At 35.9% G+C, this 14,974-nt stretch overlaps 1 pseudogene across 1 annotated transcript in view; it reads left to right on the forward strand.

The window, feature by feature from the left end:
* The first annotated feature begins 486 nt into the window (after positions 1-486).
* LOC110069692 (uncharacterized) overlaps positions 487-14,974 on the forward strand; it is a 48,518-nt pseudogene continuing 34,030 nt past the window's right edge. The window contains exons 1-3 of the transcript XR_016204501.1: positions 487-2,722; positions 3,482-3,563; positions 9,034-9,309. The product of XR_016204501.1 is annotated as an uncharacterized LOC110069692 (transcript). The remainder of the gene's footprint in view (positions 2,723-3,481; positions 3,564-9,033; positions 9,310-14,974) is intronic.

Consider the following 14,974-nt stretch of genomic DNA (forward strand, 5'->3'; position numbering starts at 1 on the left):
ACATGCACAATATATAAGTTCTATCAAAAGTGTCATCACTTTAAAAATTTACCAGGAGCAATCAAATCTCTGAAAGCAGCAACTAATAACTCAAGGAAAATTGATCCAAGTAATTGGTTGACATTACTTATTACTGATTGGGGCTACTCCTAATGGCAAAACATGCCATCACGCACAAAGTAGACCAGAATTAAGATCTCACAATCAAATCACAAAAAAATCACATCTACTCAATATTAAAAAGAAAATTTCAAGGTACATGTAACTAGCTTGCAGTAATTAGCAAATTATTGATTGTGGTCAGTCATCATGTACGTGCTTCAAGATTACATAATTTACATACATGTAATTTGGCAGAAAGTGTCCCACTCACAGTGTGCACATGAAAGATCTCAAAACAAATCACAAGAAATGACAACCACTGAATATGAAAAAGAAAATTGCTTGTAATAATCAGCCAGTTATTTATTGTGGTCCATCGTCATGGTATACATGCTTCAAGATCTTGCAAAAGTGCTGTCACTCACAAAGTACACCAAAATCAAGATCTCACTACCAAACTCCTGTTTTTTTTTTTGTTCTTTCAAACAATTCTTTTTTTCCTGTTTCCCATATGAGCAGTTACAGTTTTCCAGATTTGACAGTCATTTAATTTTGAAGTCAAAAGTGGTTTGAACTAATATTTGTGTACAACAGTTTAGTCATTATTGTTAACAATGTAGGAAATCCATTTTTTTTTTTTGTCTAAACAGTTCTTAATGATAAAAGTTGTTGTTCCAGTCTGTTATGAGCAGACTTATGTTGAATTTAGTGGTTGGTTTCAATGACAGATGCTGTGACCAGGCTAATATTATGAGAGTCTGTGCTCTGATCTGTTAACAAGAGGCATTCACTACTAACATCACAGCAAGCTGGCAAAAAGCGCCGGTTCCACAATAACTGTGAATAATAATTATTATTGGATGAGGTTGAGCAAAATATCATGATTTGTCAGTGGCAAGCAGATCAATTATTTCCCGAAGCTGAAGGCTGAGGCAAATAATTGATCTGTGACCACCCAGTTTGGTTTCACATTTAAATCACTCTCTGACAGCTCAGGGAAGCGATCTGCCATTTAAATTATTTCACCTGAGAGCTTGGTTTCAATTACACATGAGAGGAAAATTCAATATTATTTGCAGCAAACACATTTACACGGCACTATGCATGAGCAGATCATTATTTGTAGGCAGTTATTAACAGGTCACTTGGTGGGCTCTCAGCGAATGAAAAGCAAGACAAAATGCATCGAATGATAAAAAGATTTATTTTTCAGTTGTCAACGATAACATTTCAGAACACCTAGAGGCCTTTGTGCATTTGCTTGGACGCCATCTTGCAAACTAGAGCACAAGCTTCAAGATCTCGCAAACAACAACTACCGAACCAGGACTTGGAACATTTCATTATTAATTATGTACATGAATCAACTGCATTATCCACTTACCCATTCATTCATGTCCTAGTGGGTTATTCTGTAGCTGGTTAAATTTTCTCTGTTTCTTGAAAATGTTACAAGCAAAAGCGAATAAAGAACCCTCATTGGACCACATAAAAATGCCTCGGTGGTAAATCACGCTGGTTCCGCAAATCTTTCCCAACTTAATTGTTTCATCTGTCTCAGTTTCTTGCAAAGAATGAAATACTTCAGCTACATGTAGTTTTCTGTGTTTTCATCCTTCTCTTATTACTTTGTCCTCTTGTCTTTCATTATTTTTTCTTCTTCTTGCCAGGTAATTTCTCCTTCCTGAACCTTTGTTGTACTTAGCCATATTTTTTGGAAATATATCAACCTGCCACATAAATGTAGTGCATTCATCTAATCAAAAATTTGTTGAATTTGAACTACACTGAATGCTTGTCTATCCCCCACTGAAGGTCAAAACTAACATGTGCATGGGGAGAAGTCCCTATCACTAGGCCCTTCAACCATTTTCCAGAACCTCTTTGTGTGAATATCACTTTTGCCAAGAAATCTACATCCATAATATAGAAGAATGAAAATAATTAAAGTACAATTAACGATAGAAACAATAGGGCGAATACAGGTTGAGTGACACCTAAAGTCGCAACCAAAATGCAAGGATTCGACTGTTCATGGCAGGCTTGATTCAAGCTTGGATTTCATGCGTTATAGCATACAATTACTCAATACATGAACATGTGTACAACACATTCTCGCACGACAACAAAGTGCGATTCCATTCATTCGAATGTCCCAATTTTGTTCTTCGAGTGTTCGGACCCAATCGTTCGATTAAGTTCGATTGATTTCGATAAAGTTCGTTTAATCGAACGTTCCATTTGGTACGTGATTAGTTACGTCTGGAGCAAAGCCATGCATCTAAGAGAAAGCTTCTTTTATGAATAAACATTTGGCGCATCCAAACAAGAAATCGCCAAGCATTACCCGCGTATGTCTCAATGTAAAATACCTGAAAATACGCTTGAAAAAGTTACGAGGGTTGTAAACAAAAAAATGAAGTTTAAGCAGATAAAATAAACAGATACCGTACCGTTAAAAATCCTGGGCTAAGAACTATATCCAATGTGGCGATCGATGCGATCCTCTTGCTTCGTTTTGGCGGTCGTAACTTTGGCGCAAACGGATTTTCCGGTCGATTTTCCGCTGACCCGCCGGTGCAATACTCTGATGCGAGCATTTTGGTCAGCTGTGATTGCATGAAACATCGTGTAAGTGACCACGTGACTTGTTTCCATGTCAAAATTGCTGTGTAAACCGGAGGTTTCGTTCCAGTCGTTGAAAACCAGTGCAACAGTTCATTTGTTTGTTCTTTTACCTTTTACTGGACGAAAAGTTAAGGGACCGAACCGAATCATATGACTCGTGGGTGCGGCGACCATGATTTATCTTTCTGATAGACTTCAACTTGGTAATGTCTCAAGGAAATGGAGGTAAGCCGACCATCTTCTGTCTTGGTGTGTCTTTCATTCGAAAAGATGCATGCACATGTAAATGCATGTAACATATCTGTAACCACATCAGCTGTTTTATCGAATTAGATAATTGCCTATGAAACATAGATCTGAATTTTGAATTGTTCTTCGTCCAGTCTACATAATTAGGTACTGTTCTATATACATGTATGATCGGTTATATGGCAGTTATATGTTTGCAACTGTGTATGCCATTTTTGTGCAGCCGTAAATTACTCATCCATTGTGATCATTTTACTATCTTGACATGGCATAAACTGATCGATCTCTTCGTAGGGAAATTAAAGTGCGAGCTGTGGAAGTTGAACCAAACAGTTTGTTTTTCTTCAAGTGGAAACGCAACTTTATAGACTTAACATGATAACAAAACATACATGGAGGCTAAAATATTAAACCCTGCAATAACTAAACAATGCAGTAAATAATTTTGTTTTTATTTTCAGCTTTGAGAAACAGGAGATGGAGAGTGGTGCTGCCCTGTTAGGGCCAAAGTCTCTGTGAGTTTGATAGGGGTCTTTCAACTGCCTTCTGGTTACAAAGTTATTGCTGCAATTCTGCAATCATTGGTAAATTTTTAAAGGAGGAAATAACTAAATTTAGGGTTAGAAAGGAAGCTATATGTAGCTACTACAGTCATGCCACATCAGTGAAAGTACAGTTGTTTCTTGTTGGAAATAAATGAACCTTACAACTTGATGGGATAATTTTTGTTAACTTGTAAATAATAATATTATCGATCATATATTACATACACTGCGGCTACAAAGTTTATTTCAAGGGGAACATGGTATGCATTAATTAATTCTTTCATGATTGAATATTGTAGTTTTTGTAAAACTTTACCTCAAATTGCACATGACCTTGACTTGTGACAGCTTGGGTTCCCTATGACTTACTGCAAGTGGTTTTGGTTTTTTAAGCTTCATCTTGCCAGGGCGGGAAAAAAAAAATGAAATCTAGCTGTCCAGTGGGCCAGCATATTTTAGTTTTCAGTTGGCTCCACTAAAATATTACTAATGCCCAATGGGCACACAGGGTTCATGCCTTATCAACTACATCATTTACTAGTTGCTGCCTATATTCAGTGATAGACTATAACAAAATGAGTTTACTGGCACTATGAAACTAGGTGAAAGAAACTACCAACAGTGACAATTGTTGTGTCAGATATAAAGTATGCTTGGATTTTAAATTAATGCATGCTTTCAACTCACTGTTTTGCTCATCTTGCAGTCTTAAGTTTTGAAATAGGCTTTGATTGGAAATTATCATTCACAAGATTATATGTACTGAGGCTAATTTCACTTGCCCACCTGACCAGACCTCCAAACTTCCATTTTCACTTGCCCAAGAGCAAAATTTACTTGCCCCAGGCAATGGGATGTGGGTTTTTCCCTGCCCTGCTTGCTAAGACTACGAGTATTCCCTCTTTGGCTTAGGGCCTCTTCATATGAGCCCAGTCAACCAGCCTGGCTCATTTCCTGAGATCTCACCTGGTCACTCTTTCCTTCGTAAAAATTTTGATGTGTTCATGTATGTATGAGAAGCCAGGCTGGCCCGGTTACTGAGATCTCAGTTTTTGCGTCCAAGATCTCAGTGACCAGGATGAAAATTTTCCCATATGAACGCTCCAGCCCGGGTAACCAGGACGAAACTTTTTAGGCAAAATAGCTTCGCTTTTGCAACACAGCACTTGGCCAGTTACCTGGCTCATATGAAGAGGCCCTTAGTCTATGTATCATGCGTGACACAAAAGAAAATCAACATATTTTTCTCGCTGTTTTCATTTGCATCACACACAATAGACTAAGTGAAAGAGGCCGGGACTACTCATAGTCTGAATATCTGTAGGCCCAATAAGATGGTACAGCTTTAATTGCTACATGCACTTGTGCATGTACATAAAACAAGTCCATGACTCAAAATCAAACCCATAACTTGCTTGCAACTGTAACATGGACCACATAAATGATGCAGGGTTTAGTTGCAGCCTCAGACATTGCTCAGTCATGAAAGATGAACAAAACCTTTGCACAACATGATCATCACCTACTAAATTTACAAAAGTCACACATAATGAGTTGTACCCTCTAAATTGGCCTAAGGGTTCCCTTGATTAGAAGTGATTGATGCATGTACTGCATGTACGTTTACAATGTATATAGTTCCCATATACAGACCAGGGTTGTCATTAATTTTTTAGTCACCTGTAGCCTTATTCTCCACACCCATAGCAAATTTGTTACTTTGTGGGTGATTTCTCTAAACAACAGGGAATTTAACCTGTAGCATCAAGGGAAAATCAAGCATACTCAGCCATAACAGGTGTTATGGCTTACAAGCCTTAATGACAGCCCTGCAGACATAGCATACCAGTACAAGTAAATAACCTGTATTTAGCCTTAAAATGAGTGATATAGAAGATGTTTTATACTAGGTAATGGACCCTTAGCCTCAAGTTCTCAATTGGTATTGATACATGCATGTTCCTTTGACTCCTTTACATTGTTTGCAATTCTTCTTAACAAAGAAAATATGTACCCCTGATGATGGCCATACACTCAAAAATGTTTTGGTTTTTAAAACTGTAGTAACTTTTAGCCTTTTATACCTGTACAGTAGACAAAAAAAATATCGCAGGCTCAACTCTTATTACAGCTTTTCATATACAGATACAGTAAGTGTAGAGCTACATACATTGATTATACAAGTAAAGAAAGAAGTAGAGCCAAGCACCCCCATCAAGCTTGAGTTTGCCCTACACTTATTTCTAGCATGTCATGTGTTGTTCACAGCTAGAGCAAAGTTACATGTAAGTTTAAGATTTTTTTGGCACTATTGCTATGCTGTATTGACACTATTTTTGAACTATTTTAATACTATACATATACTATTTTTACAGTATTTTCATACTGTTTTTATACTATTTTGTGCTATTTTTATGCTGTTTTATACTATATTACTGTATGCCATTTCTAGACTATTTTAAAGCTATTTTCATATATTTATATTGTATTTGACATATTTTTTTCATATATGATCCACTTTAATTTTTAAACTGTTTAAAGTACTATTGAAATATGTTTTGAGACAGTGGATTTCAATAGTGTTTTAAACAGGTTTTAACACCTTTAAAATCAGTTGAAAAATATGTTAAAAATATAATTTTGCACCTATTTTAAACCTATTTTGTACAAAATACTTTTAAAATTGTCATTTAAACTAGTTTAAAAATAGTCTTGCAGATTAAAAGCTGTGTTTAAAACGATTTGTGTCCTGATTTTATTCCGAATGCTGTGTTCCTCGAGAGATTTTTAAAGAAGTTACAGACTATTTTAATTATATTTTTAAGCTTAGCAAAGGATTTCGAGTTTTGGAATTTTAACTATATTTTTAAAAGCTTTGCAAAATACATTTCAAATTTTGTTTCAATAGTGTTTTAAACAGGTTTAAACACCATTAAAAGCAGTCGAAAACTACGTTAAAAATACACTTTTCGCCCTGTTTTTAATCTATTTCATAAAATAGGTTTAAAACAGTTTTTAAAAATAGTATTTAAATACATTTAAAATAGTGTTAGGTTTGGTAAGGGCTGTTTTTTAATGTCTACAAAAGAAGGGAGTCCAAGCAAATTATAGGCCGTGTTGCGGAACATGAAGCAGGCACATATTGCAGCAACCGTTTTCTTTATGTGAAATGCTTCCTTTTAGCGAAAAACAACGACAAAAAAAAAAAAAAAACTGTTGTGAGGACAAAATTTTATCATCGCAACATGATGCACAAAATTCAGCTAGTTTGTATTCGGCAGAACAAACAGGCATTCGACAAATTATATTTTTGTCCCGGTATCCTGTGGGCAAAACTGCCACTGAAAATAGTTCTGCCAGCCAAAAGAGCTCGCTTTCATGTTCCAAAATTGTTTTTAAAAATAGCAAAAACTGCTAAAATGTAAAAATAAAAATCTCTATATCAAATGAATCGCTATAAAATCCAAAATCTCTCTAAGTCAGTTATGTTATAATATATCAAACACTAATGACCGCCTCCCAGTTGACCGCATTTCCAAACGGCGAGAACAGAGTTGAAAATACGACGCGTAACGTACTTCGAGGTGTTTGGACATGTGGTCAAACATGGTTTTAAGGGTTTGACACATCTTCTCACCCGAAACTAAAACTAAGGGAAAACGAGAAAATAAAATCACAAATCCATGCTAATTGAGATCAGATATCGAAACACCGTCCAGGTCATGATTTCCTTTGTTTAAACTCTTGATGCATTATTAACGAGTTTGAGATTTAACCTTTAAAAAGCACCAAATTTTGCCTTCACTAAACAACTGAGAGACGCTCAAAGCTTTGGACATATTGCGGTGAAACCTCTTTTTATAATGTAGTTGCATTAAAAACGCCAAGTCACGTGACCACAGAGGAATAGAACACTGTCTCAGCAATAACATAATCAATACTATTTACACCGTTATTTATCTGTGTCGCTTTGCCTTTTTGAGTCGCTAAGGAGGCGGATTTGAATAGAAGCGAAGGTAAAAATATATTGCCTGTCGCTTTGTAAATATAAAGTATCGACTACTTCTCGAGCTTTCACTGCCATCACTATCATCCAGGGAGAAATTAGAGTTAATAGTTGACAACGATAATGAAAACTCGAGACGTAATCGGAGCTTTATATTTACAAAGCGGCAGACAATTAAAGATGATATATGAAATGTAAACTGCCGTCACTTCTTCTCAAATCTCATCTAAACGACTCAAGACACTCAGGGCACTCAACAAGACAGGAGAACACGGGTAAATGACATTATCTTTACTTTAAATGATTATGATAATGCTGAACAGTGTTCGGGTACCCAGTGACATGATCGAATAATTCATTAGAATGATTAATGTCATAAATTTGCTGCAATGTTTCATTGCATGGTTTATTGCACTTTAAAGAGACTATGATCTAGATCAAAATGGATTCGTTCTCAACAGACATACGTAAAAGCAAGCATGCGTTCCCTTAGCGTTGTTTTTTTGCCTTGTTCGTTTCATTTTATGATGCTCACCGTTTCAAATCGAAAATTGTTTTCGAGAGTGGAGCGATTAACAAACAAAGCCCTATCATATAAATGTGAACAGTGAATCGAATACGAAGGCTTTTAAAAACGCTCACATCATTTTCAACACAAGTAATGCATAAATAACGGATATTGAGATTTCTCTTAGCGTATCAGCGTCTTACAGTGGAGACGTAAAGCTTAGGCTAAATTTTCGATTAGAGAACAATTCATTGCAAAACGTATCGCTTCGATGGGGCCCCAGTGAGCATGGTACCTTCGAAGCAAATTGTGTTCAAAGGCCTGTGCCAAAATAAAGACAGCACAGTCTAAAACCCGTCTTTGATGTAGCAGCGCACATTTTACTTCCTCCCGTGCTCTAGTCATATTTTTCAGTCTCAAAATATCAGAAACCGTATTAAAAAAAAAAAGAAAAAAAAAAAAGAAAAACATAAACCAAAAACAAAAAGACAAAAGGACATGGAAAGATCGAGAAAGACTGTGAAGCGCGGGTCACCACAGAGCTTGGTCTAAATATATTTACAATATATCTCATTAATCCTCGAAGGCCCAGGGGCTGCTAGTCGGGAAGATACGATATTTTCGGGAGACGCGATATTTTCGGGTGAAAGTTTACATCAAGAGCGGGATGTAGACTATCGTCTGAAAGTATCGCATTGTCCCGATTAGTTGCCCCTGGGATTCCGAGGATGCATCTCATCTTGATTTCAAATAATTTCGTTCATGCAATGTATCTTTACTGGTATTGTCGGGTTGCCGTTAAAAGCAACAATCAAAACATTGATTATATAATTATATAATTGTTATTATTACTATTACTATAACTGTTACTGTTACTGTTACTGTTAATTACTTTTACTGTTACTGTTTCTATTACTATTTCTATTATCACCATCTTCTTCATCATCATCATCATCATCATCACCATCATCATCATCATTATTTTAAATTTCTAGCGCCAGTACATGGCAAATGGGGTTCATGGCAGCCATCAAGCTGGGCCCAAACTCAGTGCTCAAATGGGTACAAGACCCGGTATCGCAAATGTGATAGTCCTTCCCCAAAATGCGGGGGGCGTTCCTGCAGCGGAAGTAGTAGTCAGAAGACAGAATGCAATGGATGTATCCCTGGCAACGGAGGATGTGACCAGATTTGTAAGAGCTATGGTGGTTCTTCTCGATGTAGCTGCTTTCCTGGTTATCATCTTTCAGGGAATCAAAAAAGTTGCGAACGTAAGTGACTCTGCCTTATTTGTTGTTATGTTTGTAATGGGCATATAGGTACAGTCTAACATCCAGTAAATATTCCTTGATCTGATAACAATAAACTTCATTCTTTAACTGTGCATAGGAGCGCACAACAACGAGAAAAATCTTTATATTCCTTTATTTTAAAATTACATGTTATTTGGCCCGCGGATAGCATGTCCTAATCTAGGCGTGCCATTAAACGTTTGTACCTATAACTAGATTAATTAAATTACAATAATAACAATTAATTCAAGATTAAATATGTAGTTAATACTTTTATCGTTTCTGCATATTAAGACACTATTAAAATAAAATCAGGGGAGAATAATGAGAGAGGACATTGATCCATGTAGTCACTTAAAAGATTTCAGTTTATGATTAATCCGGTGTATCAAAGAAAAGCATTTTCTTTCTGGAGCATACTTAGTAATTGATTTTTAGTTCTAACTTTGAAATACTTTTCTTGGTAGCTCTCTTATATTGCGTGGTATCTCGTTCAATAGTCTGCCACCGATTCTGGAGAATGAATTTTTGTGTAGTTTATGGAAAAGTTACTTGAGGTAGAGTAGCGGGTTTTGTAAGAATGGACGTCAGATATTTCCATAAATAAACTACGTAATTTAATTGGCGCTGAGGCAGTATTGACATCATTCATTAATTCCGACAAACGTCTATAATATAATGAGTGGACGTATGGGTAGAAGTTTAGTCTTAATAAATAACACTTAAAACGCAGGGCTCGTTTCTGTAACAATAATATTTTGTTTAGGCGAGACTTACAAGCCTGACCCAAAACAGATAATGCGTAGGTAACGTAGGGAGAAATTAAGGATTGGTAAATATTTGGCAGAGTGCGAAAGGGGCCAAAGTGTCGTATTTTCGAAATAATACCTATAGTTTTACTTCTTTTTAAAGCAACGTATTCAATAAGGTTCTTCCAAGAAAGATTGTAATCAAGTAACACTCCTAGGTACTTGACATAATATTTGCAGTCAAAAAGAACATTCATATTCTTCTCATTGTCAAATATACATATTTTTGGTTGAAAGGGTAGATTTGTTTCTGGTGGGGGCGAAACATGACAAAATTAGACTTTTTGATGATATGACTTAATTTATTTGAAGTGAGCCAAATATACAGCTTTTGTAGCGGAGCTTCAGTGCGCGAAGCGCGCCAGCGAAGCACCATGGGTAAACAAACAAGCTTAGTTTTCTGTCGTTTTTCGCCGTATACCGATAACCTCACGTCTTAAAGTAATAAAACTGTATTTGTAAATACTGCCAGGCGAGTTTTAAAGTTTTCTTTGTGTTAGTAAGGACAGCCGCTTTGTAGACTGCTATAATTTCTTCTTCTGTTTACCTTTGGAAGAAGGAAAACCATCGTTTGCTCTCCTTGACAGCTTTTGACGCTCGAATGTTGTCATGCATATTGCGTTTACAAATTATGGAGACTTCCTCGTTTTGGTTGTTTAATTTATTGGGTTTAGTGAAATGTTTGGCTGAATTTCTTTTAAGGTTATTGGTAAAAGACTGGTAAAGCTACGGCCGAAAAAAGGACTACAAAGCCGTCGGCAAAAATAATATTCAAATTACGCTTTGGCGCGAATAATTATTAAAATTGAACACCGCAAGTCTTTGAGATTTTGGACGTTTTGTGGCTTCTAAATGCATTTGTTCGCTTTAACTGGAATGATAATCAATCTTAAACGAATTTTCTGTAACATTTCTGGCATCCTTCGTTTGATTCAGGTGTAGTGATATGCATATTGTGATTATGTAGTTTTCTTCGGTTTTGTTGTTGTTGTTGAAATGTCGAGTGGATGATTAGTATTACACTAGGTTTGCTGATGCAGCAAGTATGGAACATAATTTTCCAAAATACTAAATCCCCTTCCCCTTTTGCACATGAACATGAACTATTTTTTCTTCATCAATCAATGACCCTGCATGCAGAGAAAGCTCTACAAGGAGATGATTCCATTGGTGCCACTGCATTTGGGGATACACGGACCCTATTTTTCAATTGTTTGAGGGGGTTTACGTGTTCAACTTTGGTGCATGTAGGATATATTTTTTATCCATTTAGCTGTAATTTTACTGATGTCTTAATTAAACACATCTTGGATTTGGCTGACCAAATGCACATATGCATCAAAACCTCCGAGTGTGTTCAGTTGTCTACATGTAGTGAAGGCAAAATATGTCTAGATGGTATACCTTACTTATAGCTTACTGATTAATTTTTGACATAATTTAATTACAAAATTATATATTTGATGAGGTCACCCAGTAGTTAACAGTCCCTGTAGTCCACAATCTTCGTGGAGAAAAAAAAAAAAACACATCAATTATTGAAGTTGAATTATAAGATTATTAATGGCAGCCTACATGCTGTAAGTGTTTATCCACAAAGTGTTATATTTACCATTAATGCCAGGGAGATTTTTTCATTGTGAATGTTGCAATGTTGCAATTTTGCAGTAGGGAATGGATCTCATTATATTCCTGTATGCTGTTCTTAATACTGTACAGCTGTCATACCTTTAACTGTATCTTTTTACAGTCACTTTTGGGAAGTGTCTTAAGGCTATGTAGAATTCCAGTATTTTTTAAAAGGTAGACAGTATTAATAGCATATTTTATGAAGAAAAAACTGAACTATTGATGGATGTACAGCATGAAGGCAAATAGCAATACACGTTTATGTTACAAAATACATGTACAAATTCACGCCACCACTGAGTCAATTGTAAACATTGTAATATTTAGATTTAGCCAAGCTTAAAAGTGGAGCTCCTGGGCCGGGTTGCTTAAAGCCCGAGTAAGCTAACCCAGGATTTTAATGTGAGTTTTGTAACTTTGCGTTGAGCTTTTCTGTTTATAATGTCTGGCCATCTGTTTTGAGTTTCAATAATCTCAAACTACATTAAACATAAGCAGTGAAAAACATTAGTATACCTTCTGAACAACCCGGCCCTGATCAACAAGTTAACCTAGCTTGAGCCCACGATCCAATAGAAAACCGGTACTTTGTCAGCGGTCAACTTTTTAAAAAACATGTGACCTTGATGAGCTCTTAACCTGAGCCATGATATGGTCACATAATACTGGTCAGCAGATATCTTGTTTTGACAGCTGTCAATTGACCATGACATGGATGTCCAATATCATACATGTATGATTAAACTATGGCCGCCATGTTCTGCGGCATTGGCTTCGTTGGGCGCACCCACCATGATCCACACTGCTAGACATGTTGACCATGAAAAAATGGTTCTGTGGTTTTCTATTTGTTCGCGTGCACGTGGTTCTGTTTCTATAGTTATGGGGCTCCGCTTGGCGGCAGCCGCTGGGAGCTCCGCTATAAAGGTGGCTGTGTCATAAATTGTTTCACAAAAAATGGAAGGAAGCAATAAGTTCGTGGTTTAAGGTTACCGTATATAGGTGTTTCGCATCCAAGAGAAGTAATGCTCCCCTTTTACACTGTACTGTAGATACCTAAACCCCTATATCAACTTAAAGCTTATAGAGCTGGTTATCAAACGACACCAAGAATTTTGAAATAAAATGAGTTATCCAATTATCAAGGCCCCCTAACGGGAGTGTCCAAATTACCTTTAGAAAGCTACAGGTCAATGCAATTGTTTTGCTAATTTAATATGTTACTCAGGTTCTAGACTCAATGTCCTTAAACAATATGTCTCCATTTTGCCATATTTAATTTCAGTGAAAATAAAAGTTACAGAACAATTTTGAAATAGGATTTAAAAAATATACGAAGTGATTGTACAAAAATCACTCTTGGAAAGATAAAAAAAATTCAAAATAAAATATCCCCTGACATGTTTTTGTTGTTTACATGTCAAATTAGCTACATCACTTAGATGCATGACACTTCAAAAGGCATACGGTAACCCTAAAGACACAGCATTTACGACAGAGTGATTCTAAACTATATCCTTATTCTAGATCTAGACTACACAATTATATCACTGTCACTCAAGACTACATAAACTTCATGATCTAAAGGCAAGGACAAGATCAGATCTACGGACTTTTTCAAAAAGAGGAAGCTTGGGATTGCATAACCCCAGATACATGTATGCATGTTTGCCAAGATGACTTGACATCAAAATTTGTTTATTTATTTATTTTTTTAACCAGCACATTCAATACAGACTAAGGAAAACAAAAGAAAAGCCACTAACAGGAATGTAAACAGTTTTAAGACCTAAATGGAAGATCAAGATGTCTATAATTATTTGGACCAGGACAATAAACATAAACTGAGAAGAAAGTTGAAGCCACTAGATGGAATGCAAACAATTTATAGACACTGCAAAAGTGTTACTCTTTCCTTTTCAGTCCAGACTGAAGTGTCATCGTGTTCAAGATCATATATTTCATGAAAAGGTTACAAGGATCATATTTGAAATAATTTTCCTAATAGGCCTATTACAACAGTGGATGACATCGCCTCAGCAAAGACAGGAAGATCTTCCAGTGTCATTTGTTGATTGCTATTATACAAAGTAAGTAAGAAAGATACCAAATTTACATTCTCCAGACCTGCTGATTAAACTTTGACAATCCTACCTGAAAGACAACTCAGAAGGCTTGCATGAACTCTTGAGATCACGTGTAATACATCAAATGAATGGTTCTTGATCCTTCTCAAACAGTACTCAACAATTAATGACACAAGATACAACTATGGTACCGACGAACATGATGCCTGTGCTGACCTTCCATGAAAGCATATACATTGCTGATGAAAACTTTAAATAAGCATAAAAGCAAATGACTTTTAATTAATTAAATTAGGAAAAAAGTAGACAGACTTCTAGAGCTGGTATTCTTGGTTTGCACTGTCACACAAAAATTAATTCGAATTGACCATTCAGTGGATAAATTCAAGACATTGTGATGTTATAGGAGATAAATAAAGAAGACACCTTTCCAAGTTTTAGCTCTACAGGCTGTGCATCTTCCCAAGCTTCAGATAGTTGTTGAAATATTTTGGGCAAATTTACAGAGCCCAGTATGAAACTGCAATGTTGGTGTACCTCCATTGTACACCAACATTGCAGCAGGCAAATATTGTGAACATCTGGAAGTTACTTTGGATATCTAGGTGGCTGATTATCTGAACTGGACAAGCAAACATCTAAATATTAAGCACTTTTCCTAATACGTTAACTTCTAAAAAGACTAAAAGTCATGAGATAAGTAAATATTTTTTGACAAATGCTTTCGTAGCTTTATGTTACACACCACCATAACTCTGAAATTCAAAATGTGCTTGTTTCCAAACAAAGCAATCTATTAAGGTGAAAAGTTGTTAAAAGATATAAATTTACACCCCTCTTATGCCTGATGAGGATAAAAACTTTAACTGGTGACTCTTTAGTTTTGGATTTTAGAAAATGATCATGTCACGTGCAAATGAAGATTATCCTTGAGGTCAGATTGGGTAAGATTTGAGTCCTAGATTGAATGGTTTTTTTAGCATGAACATCTCAATATTGATTTTATTTCAAACAAATTAGAACTTAGAAGTTCACTAAATAGCTTAATTATTTAAGTACCTGTATTACCTGTAAGGCTTATAAGTTAAGGGAAAACAGCAGGTTCAACTCCTTCTACAT

The sequence above is a fragment of the Orbicella faveolata genome, unplaced genomic scaffold, assembly GCF_042242905.1.
Source record: "Orbicella faveolata isolate gen_17 unplaced genomic scaffold, um_ofav_v1 contig_48, whole genome shotgun sequence".
Classification (NCBI taxonomy): domain Eukaryota; kingdom Metazoa; phylum Cnidaria; class Anthozoa; order Scleractinia; family Merulinidae; genus Orbicella; species Orbicella faveolata.